This window comes from Syngnathoides biaculeatus, chromosome 20 (assembly GCF_019802595.1).
Source record: "Syngnathoides biaculeatus isolate LvHL_M chromosome 20, ASM1980259v1, whole genome shotgun sequence".
Classification (NCBI taxonomy): Eukaryota; Metazoa; Chordata; class Actinopteri; order Syngnathiformes; family Syngnathidae; genus Syngnathoides; species Syngnathoides biaculeatus.
The window spans coordinates 6,405,086-6,419,764 of NC_084659.1; the positions used below are offsets into that span (position 1 = coordinate 6,405,086).

The 14,679-nt window shown below is 41.2% G+C and overlaps 1 protein-coding gene across 13 annotated transcripts in view; it reads right to left on the bottom strand.

The window, feature by feature from the left end:
- Positions 1-14,679, bottom strand: part of LOC133493174 (troponin T, slow skeletal muscle-like) — a 75,729-nt gene that overhangs the window by 48,825 nt on the left and 12,225 nt on the right. The window lies entirely within an intron of this gene.

A 14,679-nucleotide genomic window follows, 5' to 3' on the forward strand; every position in this document is an offset into this window, starting at 1 on the left:
CTAATCTTTTTACTCTGAAATGGCACAAGTTGGATGGAGTGAAATGTTTTGAGCAATAAAATGCTCAAATAATAAAAATTTATATATCTAGATGGAAAAGATGACACGCAGCGGCGACCCCTAACAGGACAAGCTGAAAGGAAAAGAAGAACATATACAGTGCCTTGTGAAAGTATTCGGCCCCTTTGAACTTTTCAACCTTTTGCCACATTTCAGGATTCAAAATAAAGATGTAAAATTTCTATTTTTTGTCAAGAATCAACAACAAGTGGGACACAATTGTGAAGTGGAACGAAATTTATTGGATAATTTATACTTTTTTAACAAACTGAAAAGTGGGGCGTGCAATATTATTCGGCCCCTTTACTCTCAGTGGAGCAAACTCACTCCAGAAGTTCAGTGAGGATGTCAGAATGATCCTATGTTGATTGATGGTGATAAATAGAATCCACCTGTGTGTAATCAAGGCTCCGTATAATTGCACCTGCTCTGTGATAGTCTCAGGGTTCTCTTTAAAGTGTAGAGAGCATCATGAAGACCAAGGAACACACCAGGCAGGTCCGAGATACTGTTGTGGAGGGGTTTAAACCTGGATTTGGATATAAAAAGATTTCCCAAGCTTTAAACATCTCAAGGAGCACCATGCAAGCAATCATATTGAAATGGAAGGAGTTTCAGAGCACTGCAAATCTGCCAAGACCCGGCTGTCCTTCTAAACTTTCACCTCGAACAATATGAAGACTGATCAGAGATGCAGCCAGATGATCACTCTGGATGAACCGCAGAGATCTACAGCTGAGGTGGGAGAGTCTGTCTATCGGACAACAATCATTCGTACATTGCACAAATCTGGCCTTTATGAAAGCGTGTCAAGAAGACAGACATTTCTCAAAGATATCCATAAAAAGACTTGTTTAAAGTTTGCCACAAAACACGTGGGAGACACACCAAACTTGTGGAAGAAGGTCCTTTGGTCAGATGAAACCAAAATCGATTTTTCTGGGCACAATGCAAAACGATATGTTTGGCTTAAAAGCAACACAGCTCATCACCCTGAACACACCATCCCCACTGTCAAACATGGTGGTGGCAGCCTCATAGTTTGGGCCTGCTTTTCTTCAGCAGGGACAGGGAACATGGTTAAAATTCATGGGAAGATGAATGGAGCCAAATAAAGGACTATTCTGGAACAAAACCTGTCGGAGTCTGCAAAAGACCTGAGACTGGGACGGAGATTTCTCTTCCAACAGGACAATAATCCAAAACATAAAGCCAAATCTACAATGGAATGGTTCACAAATAAACGGAGTCAGGTGTTAAAATGGCCAAGTCATAGTCCAGACCTGAATTCAATCGAGAGTCTGTGGGCAAAGCTGAAGACTGCTGTTCACAAACGCTCTCCATCCAACCTCACTAAGGTCGAGCTGCTTTGTAAGGAAGAATAGGCAAGAATTTCAGTCTCTCGATGTGAAAAAAAGTGATAGAGACATACCTGAACCGACTTGCAGCTCTAATTGCAGCAAAAGGTGCCGCGACAAAGTCTTAATGAAAGGGGGCCGAATAATATTGCATGCCCTACTTTTCCCGTTTTTGTTAAAAAAAAAGTTTAAAATATCCAATAAATTTCATTCCACTTCACGATTGTGTCCCACTTGTTGTTGATTCTTGCAAATAAAAAGATTATTTTATATCTTTATGTTGGAAGCCTGAAATGTGGTGAAAGGTTGAAAAGTTCAAGGGGGTCGAATACTTTCACAAGGCACCGTGTATATATATATATATATAGATATATATATATATATATATATAGATATATATATATATATATATATATTATATATATATATATATATATATATATATACATACATACACACACAAGCACACACAAACATTTTTTAAGTCAAATGAGAGTAAACTTCTCCTGTTTCAGGTCAGTGAGAAGCACCAAAAAAATTTACACTTTGTTAAATGCCATAATAATAACAGAATTTCCGAGAATTTTACTTTATTTTCTTTGAAGCCAAAAGTTGACATCCATTGCCTTAGCATCGCATTGCATTTCCTTTGAACTGCATGACTTGGGTCAAACGTTTTGGGTAACCTTCCACAAGCTTCTGACAGTACTCTGCTGGAATTCTGACTCACTCCTACTGACAAGTTGGGGGTGGTCTTGCTCGCGCACGCTTTTTCAGATCTGCTCACAAATTTCCAATGGGATTGAGATCAGGGCTTTGTGATGGCCACTCTAAGACATTGACTTTGTTATCCTCAATCGAGTTTTTAACCATTTTGGCAGTAACCTTACAGACACTGTCCCTTTGGAAGACCCATTTGCACCCACGTTTTAGGTTCCTGCCTGATATCTTGAGATGTTGCCTTAATATCTTTATGTAATGGCCTTTCTTCATGATGCCATCTACTTCATCGAGCTCCAGTTCCTGCTGCAGCAAAACAGCCCTACAACGTGATCCTGCCACCTTCATTATTCACAGTTGGGATGGAGTTCTCAGGTCTAGAAGATACCCCCCTTTCTCATGTCGGTCATTGTGGCCAAACAGCTCCACTTTAGTTTCATCAGACTACAGGATATATCTCCAGAAGTTAAGATCTTTGTCGTGGTGTCTTTCAAAAATTGTAATCTGTCTTTTTTATGTTTCTTTGAGAGTAATGTCTTTGTTCTCGGTGAGTGGCCTTTCAGCCCATGTTGGTGCAGGATTTGTTTCACTGTGGAAGATGACACTTTCTTACCAGCTTCATCCACCATCGTCACAAAGTCTTTCGCTTTAGTTCAGGGGTTGATTTGCAGATTTCAGACCAAAACATGATAATCTCTGGGACATAGAGCCCGTCTCCTTCCTGAGCAGTGTGATGGCTGGATATTTTCACGATGTTTAAACTTGGGTATAATTTTTTAAATGGATGAACGTGGCACCTTCAAGCATCAAGGATGAGCCAGACTTGTGGAACTCCACGATTCTCTCTCTGATTTCCTGGCTCATTTCTTTTGATTTTCCCATTATTTCCAACACGAAAGAAGAGTGTTTGAGGTGTGGCCTTAAAACTGTACATCCCCTGGTATTTCATCATTTCACGCAGATGTTGTTACTAAATTATCAGGCGCTTCCAAAGCCATGACCTCATCGTCTGGGCTTCCCCGTGTTCTTTCAAGACAGAGTACTTATTGTGTATGTAAACATTTCGACCTCTCATTATTGTGGCACTTATCAAAATGAAATAATTTTGGTGATCCTGACGGGACCTGAAACAGGAAAGGTTTAGCCTGATTTGATGACAGACCGTGAGACAAAAAATGAAATGTGTGTTTTTGCATTGTATGAAAAGCTTTGCTTTCAACTGTACACACACACACACACACACACACACACACACAATAGCCACAGTTGCCAACGGGTTAGCATGTTCGCCTCACAGCCGAAGAACCCAGGTTAAAATCCAGCTTCACTGGTGTAAAATTTGCATGTTCTCCCCGTGCCTGTGTGTCATCAGATAACAGAATGTAGCAGATATGTGTAGCAGACATACAGAACATACAGATAGATTAATGAGTATAGAGTACATCATTATTTTTATTTACATCCTATGTGACTAACCCTGCCTTAATTAAATTACTCAGTCAACAATTGTGGTGAAACTAAAAAGGGACATGATGGTTCTGTGCTTTGGTTCCACATTCAACTGAACTTTACAGTACATACAGTAAAATAGTACACAATATATAAGTACAGTACTGTGAATTATCACTGGATGTTTTAATATGGACGAGATTTATAGTGTCGTAAAATAGGAATCGTATTGTCATCAGTCGACCATCTAAAAAATAAACTACTAGAGAAAAAAAATACATCTGTTATTCTTGTCAGGGATGGTATTCCAACAGTGCTAATGTTAAACGCGTTTATGTCTTTGTTCTCCTCAAATAATATCATTTTTTCCTCAACTTGTGCAGGACACTTACCGCACCCTCTTATGGAGAAAGGCGCTAGATCGCTAGCTCCACAAATATATTCTTTAATTTTATTTTTTTGAAAACAAAACCGATCATCAACTGGCAGAACATAGCAATTTGCAACAGCTAACAGGTGTTTATTGTAAACAGTGACTTTTACAGGTTGAAAGTGGAAAAAATAAAATATCTGTTTATTTTAACACAAAGCCATACAAGTGTTTGATGCATTTACAATGAATGAGTGTCTTGTTAGTAATAAAAAAAAGGCTAAGTACTGTTATGATACTCGGATAAACGCAATGTACAATGATACTTTCTCCTGTGCCCTTTATGTTAAAAAATCAATTTATTTCTAGCATGGCTCTCACGTCTTAGGGGAACAAGTTATGAATATGTCGTATTTACACTTATAGATCATAAAAACAAATGTACGGACGTATTTCTATTGTTTTGTGACAATGGCGTGACGTTTCTTACACGTTCTGTACCACGTCACATATCCTGATAAAGATCGTTCGTGATAACTAATTTCTAAGTTAAAGTCCATATTTGGAATATCATTTATTGTATGTTTCATATGTATTTTATCAAAATAAACTAACAGTTACAACCAAGTGATACTTGGAGTTTTGTTGTTTTTAATCATCTCCCGGAACCCTACACTGACAATATTTTACAAACACTGTTTGTAAGAAATGTACCGCCTTTGTTAAACTTTCAGAAATGTCAGGGAGCTTGCAGAGGTACAGCACCCATAGTAAATTATGCCTAACACCCCCCCCCTCCCCCCATAAATTGTAAAGAAAGATTAAGTACTTTAGTTTTTTTAATTTGACATAGACAGAAGGATGATTTTTTTTCTTTTTGGAGTGGTGTACATTAGTGCACCGTTAAATGTCACAAGGATTTAGAATTGCTTTTGAGATGGTTTAGACAAAAAAAAATAAATGTCTTGATTACTACATAGAAGAGAACATTTTGATCTGGTGCTGTACACATCTTTTTTTATATCGGCAAAGACCTGCACAATAGGCGGCTATGCTAACGCCGGTTTCCCTTGGCAACAAGCACTTCCAAACACTAGTTATTAGTATGGTCTAATTGCCCTGTCCACTAATACGTGTAATTTAAGCTTAAAAGGCAAGCGGGCTATTTGCGAGAGCTAACGTCAACAACGCAGCTGCTGAATTAGTTTTCTAGGTTTAAACTGTTAATAGACGTGAAAACATGAGTACCACCACAGTGTTTGATTGTCCCAGTGTTTATTATTTCACAATCTAAAGACTGGTTTATGGAGGTTTATGAGCAGACACGAAGTTCCATTAAGACTCTGAAAGGTGGAACGAGTAACTCTGACAGTAAAATAAAATATGGAAACATTTCTCTATGAATACTTTTATCCAGATTTACATTGAGATGCGACGTAGGGCAAAGTTAGAGGTGGCCAAGGATAAACGAGAGGCATACAGTATGACGACATCTACACCAGGTTGGATATGAAAGAGGAAGAAAAGGATCTCTACAGGTTGGTCAGACAGAGGGAAAGAGATGGGAAGGATGTGCAGCAGGTAAGGCTGATTAAGGAGAGAGATGAAAATGTGTTGACTGGTGCCAGTAGTCTGCTAAATAGATGGAAAGAATACTTTGAGAAGTTGATGAATGAAGAAAATGAGAGAGAAGATAGAGTTGAAGTGGCAAGCGTGAATTACCAGGAAGTGGCAATGATTAGTCAGGGGCAAGTTAGAAAGGCACTGAACAGAAGGAAAAATGGATAGACAGTTGGTCCTGATGAGATACCAGTGGAGGTATGGAAGCAATTTGGAGCGGTGGCTGTGGAGTTTTTGATCAACTTATTCAATAGCATACTAGCAGGAGAGAAGATGCCAGAAGAATGGCGGAAAAGTGTGCTCGTGCCCATTTTTAAGAACAAAGGCGATGTTCAGAGCTGTGGAAACTAAAAAGGAATAAAGTTGATGAGCCACACAATGAAGTTATGGGAAAGAGTAGTGGAGGCTAGACTCAGGACAGAAATATTTGCGAGCAACAGTATTGTTTCATGCTGAGAAAGAGTACCACAGACACATTATTTGCCTTGAGGACGCTCATGGAAAATTACAGAGAAGGACAGAAGGAGCTAAATTGTGTCTTTGTAGACCTAGAGAAAGTCTATGACAGAGTACCAAGAGAGGAACTGTGGTACTGCATGCGCAAGTCTGGTGTGGCAGAGAAATGTTAGAATAGTACAGGACATGTATGAGTGCAGCAGGACAGCGGTGAGGTGTGCCATTGGTGTGTCAGAAGAATTTAAGGTGGAGGTGGGACTGCATCAGGGATCAGCTCTGAGCCCCTTCTCTTTGCAGTGGTAATGGATAGGCTGACAGATGAGGTTAGACTGGAATCCCCTTGGACCGTGATGTTTGCAGATGATATTGTGATATGCAGTGAAAGCAGGGAGCATGTAGAGTAACAATTAGAAAGTGAAGATGCCTGAAGAATGGAGGAAAAGTGTGCTAATTCACATTTTTAAGAACAAAGGCGATGTTCAGAGCTGTGGAAACTAAAAAGGAATAAAGTTGATGAGCCACACAATGAAGTTATGGGAAAGAGTAGTGGAGGCTAGACTCAGGACAGAAGTAAGTATCTGCGAGCAACAGTATGGTTTCATGCGTAGAAAGAGTACCACCGATGCACTATTTAACTTGAGGATGCTCGTGGAAAAGTACAGAGAAGGTCAGAAGGAGCTACATTGTATCTTTGTAGACCTAGAGAAAGCCTATGACAGAGTACCAAGAGAGGAACTGTGGTACTGCATGCGCAAGTCTGGTGTGGCAGAGAAATATGTTAGAATAGTACAGGACATGTATGAGGGCAGCAGAACAGCGGTGAGGTGTGCTGTTGGTGTGTCAGTAGAATTTAAGGTGGAGGTGGGACTGCATCAGGGATTCGCACTGAGCCCCTTGCTGTTGGCGGTAGTTACGGATAGGCTCACAGATGAGGTTAGATTGGAATCCCCTTGGACTATGATGTTCGCAGACGATATTGTGATCTGCCATGAAAGCAGGGAGAAGGCGGAGGAACAATTAGAAAGATGGAGACATGCACTGGAAAGGAGAGGAATGAAGATTAGCTGAAGTAAAACAGAATATATGTGCGTGAATGAGAAAAGTAGAGGGGGAAGAGTGAGGCTACAGGGAGAAGAGATGGCGAGGGTGGACGACTTCAAATACTTGGGGTCAACAATACAGAGCAATGGAGAGTGTGGTCAGGAAGTGAAGAAACGGGTCCAAGCAGGTTGGAACAGCTGGCGAAAGGTGTCTGGTGTGTTATGTGACAGAAGAGTGTCTGCTAGGATGAAGGGCAAAGTTTACAAAACAGTGGTGAGGCCGGCCATGATGTAGGGATTAGAGACGGTGGCACTGAAGAAACAACAGGAAGCAGAATTCGAGGTAGCAGGAATGAAGATGATGAGGTTCTCGCTCGGAGTGAGCAGGTTGGATAAGATTAGAAATGAGCTCATGAGAAGGACAGCCAAAGTTGGATGTTTTGGAGACAAGATTCGAGAGAGCAGACTTCGATGGATTGGACATGTTCAGAGGCGAGAGAGTGAGTATATTGGTGGAAGGGTGCTGAGGATGGAGCTGCCAGGCAAAAGAGCGAGAGGAAGACCAAAGAGAAGGTTTATGGATGTGGTGAGGGAAGACATGAGGGTAGTTGGGGTTAGAGAGGAAGATGCAGAAGATAGGCTAAGATTGAAAAAGATGACACGCTGTGGCGACCTCTAACGGGACAAACCGAAAGTAAAAGAAGAAGAAGAAGAGGAACAGCCAAAGTTGGATGTTTTGGAGACAATGTTAGAGAGAGCAGACTCAGATGGTTTGGACATGTTCAGGTACAAGAGAGTCAGTATATTGGTAGAAGGGTGCTGAAGATGGAGCTGCCAGGCCACAGAGCGAGAGGAAGAACAAAGAAATGATTAATGGATGTTGTGAGTGGGTATTAGAGATGAGGATGCACGAGATAGGCTTAGATGGAACAAGATGACACGCTGTGGCGACCCCTAAAGGGACAAACCGAAAGGAAAAGAAGAAGACTTTATCCAGATTTAAACAATTTTCTTCCCTGACAAAGTTTAGTGGAAATTGGTTGTTTTTGCATTATTATGCTAAATTTATCCGTCCCAATTTTTCTCGTTTGTCAAAATGAATTCTATCATAAAGGTACATAATAAAAACACTGGTAGTGTATGTTCTACTCCGTCTAGATTAAGGCTACCATTATCACTCTTTGGCTCTCAAGTGGAGAATTTTCTTTCTAAACACATGCATGAATATTTATGAAGGTGGAAATTCTGTTGTATTCAATACATTGGGTGTTTGCGTTTCCGGCAGGGCGGAGGTTACACAACTAATTGCGTGCCAGCAACTTGATGTCATATTCTCAGAACATCAGGATCAAGGGGCAAATGGGGACACAGTTATGGAATGTTACCACCCATTACGGCCTTACTGATTGGTTTTATGCCACGTCCATTAAAATGATTGACGGCTTTAGAGCAGGACCATATTTTAAAAAGGATAAAATTATAATGGAAGCTAGAATTAGATGTTCAATAAATTTCTTTATGAAGGACATACAAACATACAATTGTGTACTGTTATGTGGAACAGAGCACCGAGTATGATGATTATCTGATTATATTTAGTCATAACCTGTTTAGGTTCTTGTTAGATAATACTGGCAGGTGTATCGGGTCAGTGCACAAAGCTCAATGCAAAAGAAAAAGATTATTGGATTGCGTATAAAATGTATAAGAAATCTTAATAACCACGATTTCATGAATGTTTGAACAAAGTGCAGTTGGGAGGTAAACATATTGATGCTATGTGTGATTATAAATAGATGTTTTACCCCACGGGTGCAAACACGAGAATCCGTTCTCATTACTTGTCCGCGTTCGCTTGATGCGTCTTGACAGGAAGGGGAAAAAAAAAACCTCTGGAATAAGCACAAACTTTGGAAGGTGGTGGTCACTCGATTATGCGGTTTTCAGAGATTCAGACCATCAAAAGTCGATGGAACATTTTTTGAGCAGTGTCATCAAATCAGGACATTAATCCATTGTAATGATTGATATGGTAAGCATTCATTGTGGCCTTTCAATCAAAGTATGATTTGATGTGATTAAAAGTAACTACAATTTTTTTGTCTTATTAATGAACTTTGATGTTTGAAGGCAATTAGACAAAAACTGTGGGACAGTATGGCACTCTGGCCTGTGAATAGCTCTGAAACCAAAGAAGAGACATGGTGTACATCAAGTGTTTGGCGGATATGGCCTTGAACGAAAATCATCATGTTTTGTTTTTTTTTTTTTTCACAAGTCTGATTAAGTCTTTTAATTTATTTTTCCCTACTTTGACAATGGCATGAATTCGTATGATGAACGCTCACATATGTTTGGCACAGTTTTACGCCGGATGCCCCTCCTGACGCAAGCCTCTGCATTTATCCGGGCTTGAGGGAGGTGGCTGTGGAGTTTTAGACCAACTTATTCAATAGAATACTAGCGGGAGTGAAGATGCCTGAAGAATGGAGGAAAAGTGTGCTAATTCACATTTTTAAGAACAAAAGCGATGTTCAGAACTGTGGAAACTACACAGGAATAAAGATGATGAGCCACACAATGAAGTTATGGGAAAGAGTAGTGGAGGCTAGACTCAGGACAGAAGTAAGTATCTGCGAGCAACAGTATGGTTTCATGCGTAGAAAGAGTACCACCGATGCACTATTTAACTTGAGGATGCTCGTGGAAAAGTACAGAGAAGGTCAGAAGGAGCTACATTGTATCTTTGTAGACCTAGAGAAAGCCTATGACAGAGTACCAAGAGAGGAACTGTGGTACTGCATGCGCAAGTCTGGTGTGGCAGAGAAATATGTTAGAATAGTACAGGACATGTATGAGGGCAGCAGAACAGCGGTGAGGTGTGCTGTTGGTGTGTCAGTAGAATTTAAGGTGGAGGTGGGACTGCATCAGGGATTCGCACTGAGCCCCTTGCTGTTGGCGGTAGTTACGGATAGGCTCACAGATGAGGTTAGATTGGAATCCCCTTGGACTATGATGTTCGCAGACGATATTGTGATCTGCCATGAAAGCAGGGAGAAGGCGGAGGAACAATTAGAAAGATGGAGGCACGCACTAGAAAGGAGAGGAATGATGATTAGCTGAAGTAAAACAGAATATGTGTATGAATGTGAGGGGCGGAGCAGGAGGAGTGAAGCTTCAGGGAGAAGAGATAGCGAGTGTGGATGACTTCAAATACTTGGGGTCAACAATACAGAGCAATGGAGAGTGTGGTCAGGAAGTGAAGAAACGGGTCCAAGCGGGGTGGAATAGTTGGCGGAAGGTGTCCGGTGTGTTATGCGACAGAAAAGTCTCCGCTAGGATGAAGGGCAAAGTTTATAAAACAGTGGTGATGCCGGCAATGATGTACGGATTAGAGACTGTGGCACTGAAGAAACAACAGGAAGCAGAATTCGAGGTAGCAGAAATGAAGATGTTGAAGTTTTCGCTCGGATTGAGCAGGTTGGATAGGATTACAAACGAACTCATTAGAGGGACAGCCAAAGTTGGATGTTTTGGAGACAGAGTTAGAGAGAACAGACTTAGATGGTTTGGACATGTTCAGAGACAAGAGTTAGTATATTGGTAGAAGGGTGCTGAGGATGGAGCTGCCAGGCAAAAGAGCGAGAGGAAGACCAAAGAAAAGCTTGATGGATGTTGTGAGGGAGGACATGAGGATAGTGGGTGTTAAAAAAAAAAGATGCACAAGATAGGCTTAGATGGAAAAAGATGACACACTGTGGCAACCCCTAACGGGACAAGCCGAAAGGAAAAGAAGAAGTGGTGAGGCCGGCCATGATGTACGGATTAGAGACTGTGGCACTAAAGAAACAACAGGAAGCAGAACTTGAGGTAGCAGAAATGAAGACGCTGAGGTTCTCGCTTGGAGTGAAGAGGTTGGATAGGATTAGAAACGAACTCATTAGAAGGACAGCCAAAGTTGGATGTTTTGGAGACAAGGTTAGAGAGAACAGACTTAGATGGTTTGGACATGTTCAGAGACGAGAGTTAGTATATTGGTAGAAGGGTGCTGAGGATGGAGCTGCCAGGCAAAAGAGCGAGAGAGAGAGAGAGGAAGGCCAAAGAAAAGGTTGATGGATGTTGTGAGGGAGGATATGAGGACAGTGGGTGTTAAAGAAGATGCACGAGATAGGCTTAGATGGAAAAAGATGACACGCTGTGCCGACCACTAACAGGACAAGCCGAAAGAAAAAGAAGAAGAATATCATTTTTGGCCAGCTAAAAATGTATTTTGACAAATAAATTTGTAGCTTAAGCTTTAGCTTTTCAACATGTGCTGCTCTCATGTACCCACTCACTCAGGAGTCCTTAAATTAGCCTCAAGAACCACAATTAGAGCAAATTGCACCCCACTGAAAGTCTTTCACTGTGGCTCCAAAGCACATCTTACTACTGTGAAGTACTAATAGACTGTGATTCATCGATCTCGGCCACCGTGACGGTTACCGATGGCAAGTGCATATGCGTGGGAGTAAGCATGAATCACCAGAGAAACAAACACCAGAGAACGTGAGCGTGAATCTAAATGTGGCAGTTCATCAGACGTCGCAGGTTTGGAGCACCATTCAAAAACCAATGCCCCACGACGAACTCGTCAGGAGCGACGTGCGACCTGCCGCAAGTCAGCAACAGTACTGAAAGAGTCAAGAAGAGTGCAAACCTTTATACTCAAGGGCAGCATTTGATTTTAAAAATGGAAATATGGCCGAGGTCATTCCGAGATGCGGCAAAAAAATTTAAGTGTTTGTAAAATATAGCATGAAAAATGGTTCATTTTGATAATAACAATTCATGTTTATTATAATTAACAGAATACGTCATTGATGGTGGTGTGATGGACTTTGGCCACTATGTGTCGGGCCGCCCGCCAGCTACTTATAAATGCGTGGGCCAGTTAAAAAAAAAAAAAAAAAAAAAAAAAAAATGACTGAAAATTTTCTCCCGCCGAAAATGGCTCTGAATTACTTCTTTGTGTGCGGACTGAAATACTTTCATCACCGAAACATCCTGTCCGAGACAAGATATGGTGACGCAAGAAAAACAAACAATTTTTTACAGAGCTCCTGATAATGGTACTGATTAAATACCTTTACGTGATGCTAACTGGCTTTGGTGATGAGGTTCTTCAGGTCCAAATAGGGTTTCTATAAATGTCCCATTAAGCAGTAAAATAAAGCTCATAGGGTAGATTGTGGCAATAAAGCTGTTGCTATTCTCATCCAGGAAAAAACATACAAACGGCTTCCTCCAATGGGGCACAGTGACATAAAATCTTTATGTGGCCTTCGGGCGGCTTTAAGACTCGCCATAGATTAATGCGCTGTCAGTGTGATCCAAATCTCCTTCATACCCCTGAATGCCATCGTGTCCCACCTCAATTTGCAGGAGGATGAAGCAGATGCCGGAACAGGGCATCAATGGAGCAGGCTAATTTATTTGCTGGCTAATAGTGAAGCTTTCCTTCTGCTATCATCCTGAAATATGTTTATATGACACATGGAAAATCCGAATTAGGAACAAAACTGAGCAGTCTCTTTTTTTTTTACTAATTAACAGCATTGTAACATTTGAGTTTGAGTGTGTGTGTGGGTGAGGGGGCTTAAAATTCCTTAACGTCACAATACCAAATTAGTATACTGTAGGATCTGCCAACATTTTGCAAAGCCTTCTACAAATCAGTATTGAAGTTTTGGCAAAAATCAAGACTTATTATCTTCAAAATTATTTAAATGATAAATTACTTGTGGTGACAACAGTTTTCTGTGGCCTTAAGTATGGCTCAGATGACAACACACTTGGCGACGGAAGCTGCTAAGTCCGATCACGGCTGCAGGAATTCCGCCGCCGGAACTGACGAGTCAGATGACAGCAAAATGATGTGCCATCGGTTTAAGTTCAAATGACTGCCACTGGAACTGTACTTGCTAAGGATGCCAGAGGCATTAGTTGCGCCACCGGAGGAGGGTTGGAAAACAATCTAGACTGAGTAGAGAAGAGTCTGATGACTGCTACAGGACTTGAGCCACTGTTATGCGTTCGGAAAACGTTCAAGACCTACTAAAGAAGGGCCTGATAACTGTCAAAGGACTTGTGCCACTGAAGGAGACCAGAAGATGGTCGAGGCTGATCAAAGAAGGTTCCATTGATTGCCAAAGGACTTGCGTGACTGAAGCAGGATTGGAACACGGTCAAGACTTCCTGAAGAAGGGTCAAATGACTGCCACAATACATGGACCATTGGAGCAGGGTCAGAAGATGATTTAGACTGAATTGAAAAGTGTCTGATGCCAAAGCAGGATCAGTAAAACGTGAAAGGACTTTTGAGGCCCCCAACAGGGTCATCTCAATTGTCGCCTTATTTATCTTTTTTGTCTTCTTTGATAATTTACTTCATCTTCATCTTTCTATTTTTATCGTCTTCTTTCAATTTCTTGGTCATCATTGTCTTCTTTGTAGTCCCATTCATTTTTTCATATTCTTCATTACTTCTTGTTTCTTTCTTCTTTATAAAGTCTTTCATTGTGTTCTTCATCATCTTCATGTTTGTCTGAGCCATCCTAATGATCTTCTTTGTCTTCTTTATCTTCTTGATCTTTTTTTCATCATCATCCTCTTCTTCAGCTTCTTCGTCTCAATTGCCTTCTTTTTGTCTTTGTGTTCTTCATCTTTGTCCTTTTTTTGTTTGTTTTTGGTTTCCTATTCTATATAATGCAGCCGTATGGGGGCACAAACCAGTGCAATCTGTAGGCCGGTCCCAAGCCCGGATAAATGCAGAGGGTTGCGTCAGGAAGGACATCCAGCGTAAAAACTGTGCCAAACAAATATGAGCGTTCACCTAAACAATCCCATACCGGATCGGTCGTGGCCCGGGTTAACAACGCCCACCCCCGGCACGGCTAATCTGCAGGGCGTCGGTGGAAATTCAGCTACTGTGGGTCAAACACAAAGAAGACGACGAATCCAGATTCGTTGTCTGAAGAAAAAGTGGAATGCACAGAGCCTACAACTGAGTGTAAGGACTTTGAATGTTGGGACTATGACAGAAAAAGCTCAGGAGTTGCTTGACATGATGATGAGGAGAAAGGTTGATATATTGTGCATCCAAGAGAGAAGGTGGAAAGGTAGTAAGGCTAGAACTTTAGAAGCAGGGTTTAAATTATTCTACCACGGAGTAGATGGGAAGAGAAATGGAGTAGGGGTTATTTTAAAGGAAGAGCTGGCTATGAATGTCTTGGAGGTGAAAAGAATATCAGATCGAGTGATGAGACTAAAATTTGAAATTGAGGGTGTTATGTATAATGTTAGCGGCTGTTGTTAGTGGCTATGCCCCACAGGTATGATGTGACCGAGAGTTGAAAGAGAAATTCTGGAAGGAACTAAATTAAGTAGTTTTGAGCATCCCAGACAGAGAGAGAGTTGTGATTGGTGCAGATTGTAATGGACATATTGGTGAAGGAAACAGGGGCGAAGAAGAAGTGATGGGTAAGTAGAGCCAAGGTGAACAGAGAGACAGGCAGGAGGGTACTTGGTGTGTCTTCTGGTAGGAAAGGGGAGAAGGAGACTTGGT